This window comes from Phyllobates terribilis, unplaced genomic scaffold, assembly GCF_046119375.1.
Source record: "Phyllobates terribilis strain yellow unplaced genomic scaffold, ASM4611937v1 Scaffold_7__3_contigs__length_470593459, whole genome shotgun sequence".
NCBI classification, from domain to species: domain Eukaryota; kingdom Metazoa; phylum Chordata; class Amphibia; order Anura; family Dendrobatidae; genus Phyllobates; species Phyllobates terribilis.
In genome coordinates this window covers 115,029,896-115,048,220 of record NW_027362767.1, presented here as the reverse complement: position 1 = coordinate 115,048,220, position 18,325 = coordinate 115,029,896, and the positions used below count along the sequence as shown (strand labels likewise).

Below are 18,325 nucleotides of genomic sequence, written 5' to 3'. Positions count from 1 at the left end.
CACCTTTGAACCAGTAACAGTAGAAGTTACCAGGCTCCTCGCTACTTGCCCTACTACCTGCACCAGTGACCCTATTCCATCAGAGTCCCTTTATATGTATATGGCATTATGGCATCACCTGTAATGTTTAACTTCTCTCTTTCATCTGGTTTCTCTCCCTTCTTTTTCAAATACGCTGTCATATATGCTTTACTAAAAAACTAACATCCCTCAACAGAAGTGCAATGATAGCTACAGACCTGTCTCTAAACGCATGGATCGCTTGGTCTACTCTTGTCTAGACTGCTATCGCTCTGATAACTCTTCTTGACCCTTTACCATCCGGTTTCCATTCTTTACACACTGTGGCTCACCAACTCCTATTCACTATGCTCCTCTCTATCGGTCTCGAGGATACCGCTCTCTTGGTCGTCTCCCTTTCTCTCTGACGTCTCTTTCAGTGTTTTATTTGCTGGCTCTTCTTCCTCTTCCCCTTATGCCGGTATGACATTACACACGAACCGTGCTAGGATCCAAATACTGGTCCTGAATGTTTGGTCTCCTCAATGGAGCTCCATCGGCATATATGAAGCAGTTTTATCACGTTGAGATACTCGGTGGTTGGCTGGGTCTTTTGATCCTAGCTCAGTTTGTGTTTCACCGATGTGGTGTTTCTCAGCGTTTATTCGTAGGTCCCCTCCTCTTTTTTTTATTATCTACACTGCCCTATTGGACAAGCTATCAGCAGATTTATCTTTCAGTACCACCCTACCCATGCCTTTCATTCTGCTAATCATCAAAGACTAATGTACTCTATAATCCAAATCTTCCACTTCTATCTGCAAGACTTTTCTCATGCTGCACCAGATCTCTGGAATGCACTACCCTAGACAATCTGCTTAATTCCCAGTGTCACCGTTTAAGGCATCTTCTAAAAAACATCTGTCCCCACTCTCCATGCAATTTATATCTGGACTTATACTTGTCTGGTGACTGGTTCATGCATCGTTATTTGAAATCCCAATTTATTTATTATACTGATGACTGGACCATAGAAAGCAAGCACTTTTTACCTTTTGTTTCATGCCTATTTCCTTATCAAGTGTGAGCTTATGAGTAGGGCCCTTAATCCTTAATTGCTGAATTATGTCTTACTCTGTAATGTCTGATATTGTCTGTACGTCCTCTGATGTGTAAGGTGCAGCTGAATATGTTAGTGCTACATAAATAAAATAATCACTATTAATGGTTGAAACCACAGGCAGGTTGCCAAAGCAGCGTGTTAGAGATGCTGTTCCTTTAGCTGGTTTTGTGTTTATGGGATAGGAAATATAGTATCACATGATTGCCAGTATATGTAATAGAAGGACTGCTAAAGCCAAGCAGAATTATCTTATCTAAGTGTATAAGGTTGATGAACAATGGCAATGTGCTCACCTGATAGGGTTGTGTGTGACACAGGCACTAATATTGCATAGTTGGCATCATCCACAGATAAGTATAAATTGTACTATAAAGCCAGGAATTGTGGACTTCAATTATGCTGCTGATTCCAAAAAAGATCCGAAGACCAGATAAATTTAAGTGGTTGATTGTCCACGAGTTTCAAAGTCAAAACTGACTCCTTCCTCAGGACAACAACATGCAAATTTGGGGTTGTCCAGACAAAATAAACAGTTAGGTCCATATATATTTGGACAGAGACAACATTTTTCTAATTTTGGTTCTAGACATTACCACAATGAATTTTAAACAAAACAATTCAGATGCAGTTGAAGTTCAGACTTTCAGCTTTCATTTGAGGGTATCCACATTAAAATTGGATGAAGGGTTTAGGAGTTTCAGCTCCTTAACATGTGCCACTCTGTTTTTAAAGGGACCAAAAGTAATTGGACAGATTAAATAATTGGAAATAAAATGTTCATTGCTAGTACTTGGTTGAAAACCCTTTGTTTGCAATGACTGCCTGAAGTCATGAACTCATGGACATCACCAGACGCTGTGTTTCCTCCTTTTTGATGCTCTGCCAGGCCTTCACTGCGGTGGTTTTCAGTTGCTGTTTGTTTGTGGGCCTTTCTGTCTGAAGTTTAGTCTTTAACAAGTGAAATGCATGCTCAATTGGGTTGAGATCAGGTGACTGACTTGGCCATTCAAGAATATTCCACTTTTTTGCTTTAATAAACTCATGGGTTGCTTTGGCGTTATGTTTTGGGTCATTGTCCATCTGTAGTATGAAACGACGACCAATCAGTTTGGCTGCATTTGGCTGGATCTGAGCACACGGTATGGCTCTGAATACATCAGAATTCATTCGGCTGCTTCTGTCCTGTGTTACATCATCAATAAACACTAGTGACCCAGTGCGACTGGCCGCCATGCATGCCCAAGCCACCACACTGCCTCCGCTGTGTTTTACAGATGATGTGGTATGCTTTGGATCATGAGCTGTACCATTCCTAAGCCATACTTTTCTCTTTCCATCATTCTAGTAGAGGTTGATCTTGGTTTCATCTGTCCAAAGAATGTTCTTCCAGAACTGTGCTGGCTTTTTTAGATGTTTTTCAGCAAAGTCCAGTCTAGCCTTTTTCTTCTTGATGCTTATGAGTGGCTTGCACCATGCAGTGAACCCTCTGTATTTACTTTCATGCAGTCTTCTCTTTATGGTAGATTTGGATATTGATACGCCTACCTCCTGGAGAGTGTTGTTCACTTGGTTGGCTGTTGTGAAGGGGTTTCTCTTCACCATGGAGATTATTCTGCGATCATCCACCACTGTTGTCTTCTGTGGGCGCCCAGGTCTTTTTGCATTGATGAGTTCACCAGTGCTTTCTTTCTTTCTCAGGATGTACCAAACTGTAGATTTTGCCACTCCTAATATTGTAGCAATTTCTCGGATGGTTTTCTTCTGTTTTTGCAGCTTAAGGATGGCTTGTTTCACCTGCATGGAGAGTTCCTTTGACCGCATGTTTACGTCACAGCAAAACCTTCCAAATGCAAGCACCACACCTCAAATCAACTCCAGGCCTTTTATCTGCTTAATTGAGAATGACATAACGAAGGGATTGCCCACACCTGTCCATGAAATAGCCTTGGAGTCAATTGTCCAATTACTTTTGGTCCCTTTAAAAACAGGGTGGCACATGTTAAGGAGCTGAAACTCCTAAACCCTTCATCCAATTTTAATGTGGATACCCTCAAATAAAAGCTGAAAGTCTGAACTTCAACTGCATCTGAATTGTTTTGTTTAAAATTCATTGTACTAATGTCTAGAACCAAAATTAGAAAAATGTTGTCTCTGTCCAAATATATATGGACCTAACTGTATATCTGACTTATCAGTAGGATAGGTCTCTATCAGATCGAGGAAGGTCCACCACCCAGCACCCTAATCTTCAGTTGTTACAAGAGGCTGCATATGGAAGTCACTTCGGACTCTATCTGGCCTCGGTTCCGATGGTGTTAGTCTTCTTAGGCATCCTCTTACCACACAAAACTCTAAAAAGACTGGACACTGCCAGAACGAAGGCCAGACGGAGTGAGAAGCGTTTCATCTGCCTCATTAGTGAGTGGCTCCGTCTGAGGTTTTTCCTGGATCGCTTGTTTTGGAAATTTCGGGCAGAAATCCTGGCATAAGTGCTCAGCGTAGAGCGCAGGATAAATGTGATTAAAAAAAAAAACTTAATGTACCTCCAAAATGTTGGCAATAAAAATGTCAGCTCATCCCACACAAAAAATCACACTCTGATCCATCTGACAAGGGAAATTTAGTGCGTTTCCACATCTCGGGCAGCTCAAAAGGTCTGAAAAAGCAACATGATTCTCTCAAATAAAATCCCGTGATCTGTTGTGCCTAATGCAAACACAATCCTTGCTGTGGGGCTCAATTAATCATTGGGATTGTCGATGGATTCAAAGAGATGTATAATTTCCAAGATTAGGTTACTTCTGTTTTTTTTTCAGCTGTTTTGGCACTTTAGGAGCTCTGTAAATGGTGCCTGTAAGCTTAGAACAACAAAATCTAGATTCCAAAAGCGATAGTGAGCTCCTTCCGTTCCAAGCCCTCTGTGTGCACAAACAGTAGTGCAGAACCACATATAGGGGTTTTGCCTCGTTTGGCATAAATAGCATAACAAATTGTGAGGTCTACCTTTTCTATTACCCATTACACAAATGAAAACTTAGAGGCTAAAGCAATATTTTAGTGAGAAATGCGTAGCTTTTCATTTTCACAGCCCAATTTTGTCAAATTCTGTAAAGTATTTTTGTGTTAAAAATGCTCACTACATCCCTAGATTAATTTGAGGATTTTAGTTTATGGCACCTCAGGGGCTCTGGAAATGCAACATGGAGTCTGCTATATATTCCAACCAAAAGTCAAATAGTACTCCTTTTCTTCTAAGCCTCTCAATGTGCCCAAACAGTGTGGGGTATGGGCACATTTGGGAGTAATTGTGTAATAAACTGTCACCACTTTCTCCTATTATAATCCTATCAAAATTTGGACCTGAAACAAAATAGTGGAAAAAAATTAAATTTTTCATTTCACTTTGTGTTAATTGCTGTGTAGCTCCTGAAGGGTTAACAAACTTCCTGACAGCAATTTTGAATACTTCAAGGGGTGCAGTTTTTCAAATTGTATCACTTTTTGACAGTTTTCTAATATATAGGCCCCTTAAAGTCACTCTGAAACAGAATTTGTTTGTAAACAAATAGATTTTGGAAGTTTTCTTAAAAAAAAATTGCTGCTAAACTTTTAACGCTTCTAAGACCTTAACAAAACAAAATCAAATATATTTGAAAAATGATGCTGCCATAAAGTACTGTAGCGAAATGGTAAATGTTAAATAACTTTTTTGTGTAGTATGACTATCTGTATTTTCTCACCGATGTACAATGAGTACGGAAAGTATTCAGACCCCTTTAAATTTTTCACTTTGTTTCATTGCAGCCATTTGGTAAATTCTAAAAAGTTCTATCTTTGTCTCATCAGACCAGAGAATCTTATTTCTCATAGTCTGGGAGTCCTTCATGTGTTTTTGAGCAAACTCTATGCAGGCTTTCATATGTCTTGCACTGAGGAGAGGCTTCTGTGTGGCCACTGTTTTATAAAGTCCCGACTGGTGGAGGGCTGCAGTGATAGTTGACTTTGTGGAACTTTCTCCCATCTCCCTACTGCATCTCTGGAGCTCAGCCACAGTGATCTTGGGGTTCTTCTTTACCTCTCTCAACAAGGCTTTTCTCCCACGACTGCTCAGTTTCGCCGGACAGCCAGGTCTAGGAAGACTTCTGGTGGTCCCAAACTTCTTCCATTTAAGGATTATGGAGGCCACTGTGCTTTTAGGAACCTTACCACTACTTTATTTTTCGCCGAAAAAACTAAAAAAGTAATTGATGAAGGTTTTTCTTTGGGTATACTGACAAAAAAAGAAACGGAATTCCTTGAGGTAACATCACCCATTATTCCTATCATCCATGCGCTACCTAAAACACATAAATCGTTATCACCTATTTCTGTAAGACCAATAGTGTCAGGAATAGGCTCATTAAATGAGCATTTGGGCGCATGGCTAGATAGTGCCTTACAATCATTGGTACAAAGAATACCAGGGTTTTTATAGGATTCTCGTGATGTTTTGCATATGTTTCAAGATTTCAAATGGTCTCACAGATACACCTGGGTTTCTTGTGATGTTTCTTCTCTTTACACCAGCATTCCCCAACACATAGCTATCATGGCTGTCCAATACCACCTGGACAGGTACAGTTCTTACACACCTGAACTTAAAGAGTATATAGAAAATGTGCTCTTATTTCTACTCCGCCATAATTATTTTATGTTTAATGGAAAGTTCTTTTTGCAAATTAGCGGAGTGGCGATGGGAGCCAAATTCTCACCATCCGTAGCCAATTGGTGGGAACAGTGTTTTATGTATATTGTCCATAATCCATTCTCATCTTCAATAAAACTATATGCTAGGTATATAGATGATATGATCATTGTCTGGGAGGGGGCGGTATCAGAGATTCCAAATTTCATCTCTTACCTTAATGACAATCAGTTTAACTTGCATTTTACACACATAGTCCTCATGGTGAAAAAATGGTATTCCTGGATTTGGAACTTATTGGTGTCAATAATTGCACAATTGTAACTAAAACCTACAGAAAACCTTCAGCAGGTAATACAATTTTGGGTGCTCGTTCATTCCACCATTTTCATGTTACCAAAGCTGTTCCTGTGGGTGACTTTATTAGCGCTAAGCGGAATTGCTGCTCCAGTGCCAGCTTTGACATAGACTCCAGGACTATCAGACAGCGCCTTTCTGATCGACACTATCCCAATTGGAACTTAAACTTGGCACAACAGATTGCAAACACTAGGAATAGGACGGACTTCATTAATAAAACTAGGATGAAATCAAATAAAAAAAACAGCTTGCCAGTTTTGGTTCTTACCCATAGTCCGCATTTTAGGTCCATTTCCCAGATAGTGCGACGCAATCTACACATTTTGCAAGATGATCCCGTCATTACAAACATCTTAAAAGATGAAGTGAGAATAGTACCAAGGAAAGCAAAAAACGCTAGGAAATGTATTATCACCTAGTTTGCATGTAAACCATCACAAAAAACCCACATCTCAAACATGGTTGTCATTAAAGGGTTATTTTAAGTGCGGACAAACTCAGTGCAAAACCTGCACAGTGTCGTTTAAAACCAATCATTTTTACAATTACGATCAGAGTGAAAAATTCAGTATAAAAAGCTTCTTAAACTGCAATAGTGATCACGTAGTTTGTTTCAGAATGCACAATCTGTAACCTCAAATATGTTGGTTCAACTATCCGTAAGCTCGAATTTAGAATCAGGGAGCACCTTCATGACATTGAAGAGCCTACAGATAGGAGCATCTCTAATATCTCAAAACAATTTGTGGAATGTTATAATCGCAGTAATTGGTCTGCGTGTATACGCGATAGAACAAATACCGAAACATATTAGAGGCAGTAGTCATACTGATGCGGTCCGCAACAAAGAAGCTTTCTGGATATTTTCTCTGAACACATATGCTCCATCAGGGCTTAATCTCAGACGAGAAATTATGTTACATTATTAAAAGCATAATATTCAGCCCTGAAAGGAAAGCGAGAAAGGAGAAAAAGGATATATACAGTACAGACCAAAAGTTTGGACACACCTTCTCATTTAAAGATTTTTCTGTATTTTCATGACTTTGAAAATTGTACATTCACACTGAAGGCATCAAAACTATGAATTAACACATGTGGAATTATATACTTAACAAAAAAGTGTGAAACAACTGAAAATATGTCTTATATTCTAGGTTCTTCAAAGTAGCCACCTTTTGCTTTGATGACTGCTTTGCACACTCTTGGCATTCTCTTGATGAGCTTCAAGAGGTAGTCACCAGAAATGGTTTTCACTTCACAGGTGTGCCCTGTCAGGTCTAATAAGTGGGATTTCTTGCCTTATAAATGGGGTTGGGATCATCAGTTGTGTTGTGCAGAAGTCTGGTGGATACACAGCTGATAGTCCTACTGAATAGACTGTTAGCTGCTTATTTCTTGCCATAATACAAATTCTAAGTAAAGAAAAACGAGTGGTCATCATTACTTTAAGAAATGAAGGTCAGTCAGTGCAAAAAATTGGGCAAACTTTGAATGTGTCCCCAAGTGCAGTTGCAAAAACCATCAAGCGCTACAAAGAATCTGGCTCACACGAGGACGGCCCCAGGAAAGGAAGACCAAGAGTCACCTCTGCTTCTGAGGATAAGTTTATCAGAGTCACCAGCCTCAGAAATCGCAGGTTAACAGCAGCTCAGATTAGAGACCAGGTCAATGCCACACAGAGTTCTAGCTGCAGACACATCTCTACAACAACTGTGAAGAGGAGACTTTGTGCAGCAGGCCTTCATGGTAAAATAGCTGCTAGGAAACCACTGCTAAGGACAGGCAACAAGCAGAAGAGACTTGTTTGGGCTAAAGAACACAAGGAATGGACATTAGACCAGGGGAAATCTGTGCTTTGGTCTGAGGAGTCAAAATTTGAGATCTTTGGTTCCAACCACCGTGTCTTTGTGCGACGCAGAAAAGGTGAACGGATGGACTCTACATGCCTGGTTCCCACCGTGAAGCATGGAGGAGGAGGTGTGATGGTGTGGGGTGGGGGGTGCTTTGCTGGTGACACTGTTGGGGATTTATTAAAAATTGAAGGCATACTGAACCAGCATGGCTACCACAGCATCTTGCAGCGGCATGCTATTCCATCCGGTTTGCTTTTAGTTGGACCATCATTTATTTTTCAGCAGGACAATGAACCCAAACACACCTCCAGGCTGTGTAAGGGCTATTTGACCAAGAAGGAGAGTGATGGGGTGCTACGCCAGATGACCTGGCCTTCAGTCAGCAGACCTGAACCCAATCGAGATGGTTTGGGGTGAGCTGGACCGCGGAGTGAAGGCTAAAGGGCCAACAAGTGCTAAGCATCTCTGGGAACTCCTTCAAGATTGTTGGAAGACCATTTCCGGTGACTACCTCTTGAAGCTCATCAAGAGAATGCCAAGAGTGTGCAAAGCAGTCATCAGAGCAAAAGGTGGCTACTTTGAAGAACCTAGAATATAAGACCTATTTTCAGTTGTTTCACACTTTTTTGTTAAGTATATAATTCCACATGTGTTAATTCATAGTTTTGATGCCTTCAGTGTGAATGTACAATTTTCATAGTCATGAAAGTGCAGAAAAATCTTTAAATGAGGTGTGTCCAAACTTTTGGTCTCTACTGTATATGTTGTCATTTTTTACATTATAATAATTGCAAAAAGGAAAATGGGTCAATGCAAAAGTTTGGGCACCCTGCATGGTTAGTACCTAGTAGCACCCCCTTTTGCAAGTATGTCAGCTGGTAAACACTTTTTATAGCCAGACAAGAGTCTTTCAATTCTTGTTTGAGGGATTTTCATACATTCTTCCATGGAAAATTCTTCCATTTCTGTGAGATTCCTGGGCCATCTTGTATACACTGCTATTTTGAGGCCTGGCCACAGATTTTCAATGATGTTCAGATCAGGGCACTGTGAGGGCCATTGTAAAACCTTCAGCTTGCGCCTTTTGAGGTAGTCTATTGTGGATTTTGACGTGTGTTTAGGATCATTATCCATTTGTAGAAGCCATCCTCTTTTCAACTTCAGCTTTTTTGCAGATGGTGTTATGTTTGTATCAAGAATTTGTTGAAATGTCATTGAATCCATTCTACCCTATACCTATGAAATGTTCCCCGTGCCATTAGCTGCAACACAACCCCAAACCATGATTGATCCACCCCCATGTTTAATGGTTGGCAAGATGTTCTTTTCCTGAAATTCTGTGCCCTTTTTTTTCCACACATATACCTTATGATCATTGTGGACAAAGAATTCTATTTTAACCTCATAGTCCACAGGAGCAAAAGGAACAGAACTATTTAAATTTTATATTTAATCCAAAATGGAGGCAGTGTTTATGAAAAATATACAAAGGTTTTACAAATGGAGACAATACAGTAGAGAATATACAGTTACACAAAATAGAAGTTAACAAAAGAAACTTACTATAAAGACTGCAGAGACTATTCAGTATAGCTGGAGCGAAGCGCTCCTATGCCCTTTAAGCGAACGTGACCCGTTTTACACATAAATATGTACTTCCAACATGAGTGCTGACCCACCTTCGGCTGGGTCTTTTATGTTGAAGGGCTCCAGCCTTCATATTTTTATTAGAATCTCTTAACTTCTGGAATAACTTCTCGCTGGTTGATCACTGAAGCTTGCAAGTGATGCCAAATTTTCCATTATGAATTTACCTTTCTTTAGAGACCACACAAGACATAGCTGCGGTCTGTTATTTTGTACTTACCGCTCACCGGAGGGGCATACTGCTATGGAAAATTATGCATATTGTTCCTTGGCTGACCCTGCCACTAAAAATGTGTCCCATTATTATCGGAGGTATAGAACTTTAGATATTCCCTATTTTGCGTCGGTGCCGGACAGACTGCAGATTTCTGCTGAATTCTTTTTACGCCCAGCACTATTTCTTTCTCACCTAGGTGTAGATTTAGCGCAGGTCTGTGTCACTGGAAAATACACTTGCATGTTAATTGGGTTTGCAACCTATCTTTGTACTGGCATTTGCCTCTTAGCCACTTCTCCTGTGTGTGCTAATTTGCATGCAGAGACAGCTTCTTTTACATTGACAAATGGTGGATAAGGGAGTGGTGAGAGGGGCTTCAGGGGGAGAGAAAATATTTTCTTAATATTTCCTGTGACCTCTTCTTAATATTTTTGACAGCCCATATTCTCGAAAATTGAGAAATGGTTTTTATGGCTGAGATTTGTATACCTCACGGGCTACGCAAATTTGACATGGTGCTTTAAAAACAATTCTAGTAAATTTTGCACACTTCTTACTTTCTGAGCCCTGTCATGTACCCTAACAGTAGTGTATGTCCACATATGGGAAATCAAAAAAAAAATAAAAATAAAGATGTGTAACAACTTGTGGGGTGCATTTATTTTCTCTTACTACTATTTGACAACATTTAAATATGGGGCTAAAATAACATTTTTTTGGAAAAAAAATGCAACCCAATATAGAATTCTGTGAATGTGAAATACCCCTGGGATTTAAATGTTAACTAAAACCCCTTTTTGGGGGGTTTGTTTTTGGTCTCTTTAGGCATCTTTCTAGTATTTTGGCATCTCAAGGCATCTTAAAATTCAAATGATGCCTGAAAAAATCCTAATTAAAAAGAGGCCCGAAAGTCCTCAGGTTGCTCCTTCATTTCTGTCCACTCTCTCCAGTTCCGCAAGCTCAGTGCCTCGGGGTAACCCTTGATTCTGATCTCTCCTTCAAACCTCATATCCGAGCCCTTTCCACTTCATGCCAACTCCAACTCAAAAATATTTCCCGGATCCGCACATTATTCAACCATGAATATGCAAAAACACGCCCTCACTCAACCATTCCCTCATCATCTCTCCCCTCGACTACTGCAACCTCCTGCTCTGTGGCCTCCCTTCTAGCACTCTCGCACCCCTGCAATCCATCCTAAACTCTGCTGCCCAACTAATCCACCTGTTACCCCACTATTCCCCTGCCTCTCCCCTCTGCCAATCCCTGCACTTTCTCCCCATTGCCCACCCAGAGACTAAAGTTCAAGACCTTGACCTTGGCATACAAAGCCATCCACAACCTGTCTCCTCCATACATCTGTGACCTAGTCTCCTGGTACTTACCTGCACGCAACCTCCGATCCTCACAAGATCTCCTTCTCTACTCCCCTTTTATCTCCTCTTCTCACAATCTCATACAAGATTGCTCCCGTGCATCCCCCCTACTCTGGAACTCTCTACCCCAACACATCCGACTCTCGCCTACCGGGGAAACTTTCAAAAGGAACCTGAAGACCCACTTCTTTCCGACAAGCCTACAACCTGCAGTAACCACCGCTGCACGACCAGCTCTACCCTCACCTACTGTATCCTCACCCATCCCTTGTAGACTCTGAGCCCTCCCAGGGAGGGTCCTCGCTCCTCCTGTACCAGTCGCCGACTTGTTTTTGTTAAGATTATTGTACTTGTTGTTTGCTATGTATACTCCCTTTTTCACATGTAAAGCGCAATGGAATAAATGGCACTGCTATAATAATAAATACTAATAATAATTTGAGTCAAGTAGCATACTAGGTCCATGTATTGAGAGGGTCAGCTTAACAAGTCTTCCATGTCTGTATTCTTAGTTTTAGCAATTTGAAAGTAAGGTACAATGGAGTGCAAGATACATACACTACCAAGACAAAGACATTCCTAAGTGCTTAGCTCATGGTCTTCTCAGACCGATAAGACCCCTCAGTCCACTGTTTACACAGGGGACTCAACAACACATGGGGAATATCATAACATTTCAAGAATTAGACAAAGAATAGATTGCATGGAAAAACTTCTCATCGATCATGGCCCCTGCAACATAACAAGGACAATTCATCTTCAAACGTATTATAAAACAAACCACACATGGGATGTTTCTAAAAAAAAAAAACTACACAGAGTAATAAATATTGTGTTGTAACATAGTAATTTTAGGTTATAGTTTTTAAGGTTGAAGGAAGACTAAGTCCATCTAGTTCAACCCATAGCCTAACATGTTGATCCAGAGGAAGGCAAAAAAAAACATGTGGCAACACTAAGCTCCACATTGGGGGAAAAAAATTCCTTCCTGACTCCACATACGGTAATCAGACTAGTTCCCTGGATCAATGCCCTATCAAGGAATGCACATAACACATCTGCATCTCTGGCTGCTATGGGCATAAAAGGGGACAAACTTATGGTGTGGCCCCCATGCTCCCCTGACCTCAACCCCATTGAGAACCTCTGGAGCATCATCAAAAGGAGTGTCTATGATGGCGGGAGGCAGTTCACATCTAAGCAATAGCTCTGGGAGGGTATTCTGTCCTCATGCAAAACAATTGAAGCAGAAACCATCCAAAACCTGACAAGTTCAATGGACGAGAGAGTTCAGAAGCTCCTTTCGAACAAGGGGTCCTATGTGCAAATGTAACATCACCTAGAATAAAGTTTTGAGTTGAAAACTGTTTGATTTCAGTTTGTAATAACCTGCTAATGCTTATAATGTCAAAAATGACCATTTTTTTGTTCTTTATTAAAATGAAAAGGTTGAAAACTCTGCTGTGCATAATAATTTGGAACATGCATTTTGAGTGCAGTTTGAGTGTTTTATTTTTTTAAAAATATACTGTTATCATAGGCAGTTTGTACAAAAACCTTTCAATTGTACTCTAATAGTTATTTGACTGGAAAATTACAATGACTGCAATTCATATAGGTAATTTGGGAAAATCTGAGAAAATATTATTTGCATAATAATTTGGAACACAGTGTATATAACCTGTAATATTATACTTTTCAAGAAAGGCATCCAGACCCTTCTTAAATTTTAGTAGTGAATCACTCATTACAACATCATGCGGCAGAGAGGTCCATAGTCTCACTGCTCTTACAGTAAAGAATCCCCGTCTATGATTATGATTAAACCTTCTTTCCTCCAGACGTAGAAGATGCCCCCTTGTCCCCGTCTCTGGCCTCAGAGTAAAAAGATCAGTAGACAGGTCTTTGTACTGTCCCCTCCTATACTTGTACATAGTAATAAGATCACCCCTAAGCCTTCTTTTTTTCCACAGTAAATAACCCCAAGTGTAATAACCTGTCTTGGTATTGCAGACCCCCCAGTCCTCTAATAACCTTGGTCGCTCGTCACTGCACCCGCTCTAGTTCAGCTATGTCTTTCTTATACACCGGAGACCAGAACTGTACACAGTATTCTAAGTGTGGTCGCACTAATGACTTGTATAGAGGAAAAATTATGTTTTCCTCATGAACATCTATGCCTCTTTTAATGCATCCTATTTTATTTGCCTTTGTAGCAGCTGCCTGACACTGGCCACTAATCGTGAGCTTGTCGTCCACCAATACACCCAGGTCTTTTTCAGTTACAGTTTGCCCAGTGTTTTACAATTAAGCATATAATTATACATTTTATTTCCTCTGCCCAAGTGCATTACCTTACATTTATCCCCATTAAAGCTCATTTGCCATTTATCAGCCCAAGCTTCTAGTTTACATAGATCCTCCTGTAATATAAAATTGTCCTCCTCTGTATTGATTTCCCTGCAGAGTTTAGTGTCATCTGCAAATATTGAAATACTACTCTGTATGCCCCCTACAAGGTCATTAATAAATGTTAAAAAGAAGGGGGCCCAATACTGACCCCTGTGGTACCCCACTGTTAACTGAGACCCAGTCTGAGGGCTTTCCATTAATAACCACCCTTTGTTTCCCATCACTGAGCCAATTCTTAACCCACATACATATATTTTCCCCTATCCCCATTGTTCTCATTCTATGTATCAACCTTTTGTGTGGAACCGTATCAAAAGCTTTTGAAAAGTCCATATACACAACATCCACTGCATTTCCTTGGTCCAGTCCAGAACTTCCCTCCCCATAAAAGCTGATCAGATTAGTTTGACAGGAACGGTCCCTCGTAAACCCATGTTGATATTGGGTCATGAGGTTATTCTTCTTCAGATACTCTAGTATAGCATCTCTTAGGAAACCCTCCAGGATTTTACCCACAGTAGAGGTTAAGCTTACGGGTCTATAATTTCCAAGTTCAGTTTTTGTCCCCTTTTTGAATATTGGCACCACATTTGCTGTACGCCAGTCCTGTGGTACAGACCCTGTTATTATGGAATCTTTAAAGATTAAAAATAATGGTCTATCTATGACGTTACTTAATTCCTGCAGTACTCGCGGTGTATCCCATCCCGGCCCGGGGATTTGTCAACTTTAGTGATTTCTAGATGCCGCCGTACTTCCTGCTGGGTTAAGCAAGTGACATTTAATGGAGAATTTTTGTCATCACTGATCATGTTTTCTGTCATGCGATTTTCTTGTGTAAATACTGTTGAAAAAAAATCATTTAGCATATTGGCTTTTTCCTCATCCTCATCCACCATTTCACCCAGACTATTTTTAAGGGGGCCAACTTAATCATTTTTTAGTTTCTTACTATTTATGTAGTTAAATAATATTTTGGGGTTATTTTTACTTTCTCTAGTAATGAGTCTCTCTGCCTCAATCTTTGCTGCCTTGATTTGGTTTTTACATAATTTATTTAATTTTCTGTATTTATTTAATGCCTCATCACTACCTACTTGCTTTACTTCTCTAAATGCTTTCTTTTTGTCACTTATTGCACCCCTTACAGCTCTATTTAGCCATAGTGGTTTCCTCCTATTTGTAGCATGTTTATTCCCAAAGGGTATATATTGTGCACAGGTCCTATTCAGGATGTTAATAAATGTCGTCTCCCATTTGCTTTGTGTAGCTTTGTCTCAGGATATCGTCCCAGTTTATTGCACTAAGATCATCTCTCAACCGTTGGAAATTTGCCTTGCTGAAGTTTAGTGTCCTTGTAACCCCTCTACTACACATCTTATTAAAGGATACATGAAAATGTATTATTTTGTGATCACTATTACCCAAGTGACCCCCAACTCGTATATTTGATATGCGGTCTGGCCTATTGGTTAATATTAGGTCTAGCAGTGCCCCCCTTCTTGTTGGGTCCTGAACCAGTTGTGAAAGGTAATTGTCTCTCATAGTTGTCAAAAACCTATTACCTTTGCTTGAACTACATGTTTCTGTCCCCCAATGTATTTCAGGGTAGTTGAAGATCCCCATAATAATGACTTCTCCTTGAGTCGCTGCTTCATCTATTTGCTTTATGAGGATTTTCTCCGCTGCTTCCATTATTTTTGGAGTCTTATAACAAACCCCTATCAGTAATTTATTATTTTTTCCCCCCTCCCCTTATCTCCACCCACAGGGACTCTACATTTTCATTAGATTCATATATATTCTCCCGCAAGATGGGTTTTAAGGATGATTTTACATATAAACACCACCCCTCGTCACTTGTTTGTACGGTCATTTCTGAACAGACTATAGCCCTGTAAATTCACTGCCCAGTCATGGCTCTCGTCCAGCCACGTCTCAGATATCCCCACCATGTCATAATTATTTTCCAACAAAATTAATTCTAACTCCTGCATTTTGTTGGTGAGGCTTCTGGCATTAGTGTACATGCATTTTATGTATCTCTCTGTACCTCTGTTGTTTCCTTCGTTTTGCTCACAGTCCTCCTTTTTTAAATGGAATAAAAACAACTTTCATTGTGTTTTTAAATTCTTTAAAGGATGCACTTTTAATATGAGATTTCTAATTTGTAGATCCATTCAAATCTACTTGAGAATTGGGCCCTAAAAAAATAGGTTTCTGAAGGTTTTTTGAAAATATGAATATTGCTGCTTAACTTTTAAAGGGAGCCGGTCACCCCTAGAACAGAATTTATACCAATTAAACTGTTTCAAATAGAGCACTTGGCTGCTATAAAAATAATTCTTGCAGTCTATAATTCAATGTTGTTTAGTCTAGGTACATTGGTTGAAAAAAGATCTAGGTTCACCAAGTTCAACTGTCAACTACCTTGCACATTTGTCACTAATTTAACTATAACCCACAATGTTATCTGTATCTAGGAAATCATCCAGCCCTTGTATAAAAGTCGGCCATCACTCCCTCTTGTAGTCGGCATTCCACAGTCTGACTGCTCTGACTGTAAAGAACCCTTTCCTATTTACTTGCCGGAATCGCCTTTCTTCCACCTGTAATGAGTGCCCCCTGGTCCTTGGAAGGAATAAGTCATGTGCTAGTGGCCTCACCAGTGATTTATAAAGGTAACAATATGTTGGGATCGCAGGATTTTATTTCTCTTTTTATGCACCCTAAAATCTTGTTTGCTTTTGCGGCTGCTGCCTGACATTGAGTACTGCTGCTCAGCTTACTTGTAACCAGAATACCCAAGTCCTTTTCCTGTTAGGTGGTCCCGAGTATTCTCCCATTTAATGTGTATGCAGCAATAGGATTATTCCGTCCTAGGTGCATGACTCTACATTTATCTATATTAAACCTCATCTGCCAAGTGTTTGCCTATTCTGACATCTTATCCAGATCGTTCTGCAATATCGTAATGTCAAGGACAGATTTTAATATCCTACATAGTTTGGTGTAGTCAGCAGAGACTGATGCTTTACTCTCAATCCCATCCTCAAGGTCCTTAATAAAGAGGTTAAAGAGAATGATAACAAATAACCTTTTTCTCCACTCATGGTTATTGGTTGGGTGAAGCCATTTATTGTCAATCTACTGTGTTTTCTCTTTTTAAATCTTAATGACAACCAAAAACATCCAAATGACCCTGATCAAAAGTTCACATACCCCAGTTCTTAATACCGTGTATTGACCCCTCTAACATCAATGACAGCTTGAAGTCTTTTGTGGTAGTTGTGGATGAGGTTCTTTCTTTTCTTAGATGGTAAAGCTGCCCATTCTTTTTGGCAAAAAGCCTCCAGTTCCTGTAAATTCCTGGGCTGTCTAGCATGAACTGCGTGCTTGAGATCTCCCCAGAGTGGCTCAATCCTATTGAGGTCAGGAGACTGAGATGGCCACTTCAGAACCTTCACTTTCTTCTGCTGTAGCCAATGACAGGTCAACTTGGCCTTGTGTTTTGGATCGTTAACGTGTTGGAACATCTTCCCATGTGCAGCTTCTGGGCTGATGAGTGCAAATTTGCCTCCAGTATTTTCTGATAATGTTCTGCATTCATCTTTCCTTCAACTTTTACCAAGTTTCCCTTGCCTTTGTAGCTCACACATCCCCAAAACATCAGCTATCCACTTCCGTGCTTTACTGTAGGAATGGTGTTCCTTTCATCATAGGCCTTGTTGACCTCTCTCCAAATGTAATGTTTATGGTTGTGGCCAAAAAGTTCAATTTTGGTCTCATCACTACAAATTACCTTGTTCCAGAAGTTTTGAGGCTTGTCTCTGTGCTGTTTGGTGTATTGTAGGCGAGATACTTTGTGGCATTTGTGCATTAATGGCTTTCTTCTGGCGACTCAACCATGCAGCCCATTTTTCTTCAAGTGCCTCCTTATTGTGCATCTTGAAACAGCCACACCGCTAGTTTTCAGAGAGTCCTGAATTTCAGCTGATGTTATTTGTGGGTTTTTCTTTGCATCTCGAACAAATTTCCTGGTAGTTGTGGCCGAAATCTTTGTTGCTGTACCTGACCGTAGTTTGGTTTTTACAGAGCCCCTGATTTTCCATTTGTTAATCACAGTTTGAACGCTGGTGACTGGCATTATCAATTCCTTGGATATCTTTTTGTATCCCTTTCCTGTGTTATACAGTTCAACTACCTTTTCCCGTAGATCCATTGACTTTCCCCATGACTCACAATCCAGACACTCACTCAGCTTTTATGCACTCACAGTGATTACAAGCAAACAGGTCACAGGTGAGGATGTTACCTTTAGTAGTCATTCAAACCCATTTGTGTCAAATTCTGTGCATGTTATCAGGTCAAAATCACCAGGGTATGTGAACTTTTGATCAGGGTCATTTGGAGGTTTTTGGTTGTCATTAAGTTTTAAAAAGAGAAAACACAGTAGTTTGACAATAAATGGCTTCACCCAACCAATAACCATGAGTGGAGAAAAAGTTTTTTTGTTATCATTAATATTCTCTGAAACAAGGCCAAGAAAGGAAAAATTCTGCAGGGGTATGTAAACTTTTGAGCACAACAGTAGTTTCCCCAAGTCCTTGCTCCTGTAGCTTCAGTATAAGGCTGTTGTGTGGTACAGTA

General features: G+C 40.1%; 1 protein-coding gene across 1 annotated transcript in view; it reads left to right on the top strand.

Annotated features, from left to right (window-relative positions):
- The window catches only part of LOC141152926 (piRNA biogenesis protein EXD1-like), a 107,472-nt gene that overhangs the window by 19,849 nt on the left and 69,298 nt on the right, over positions 1-18,325 (top strand). The window lies entirely within an intron of this gene.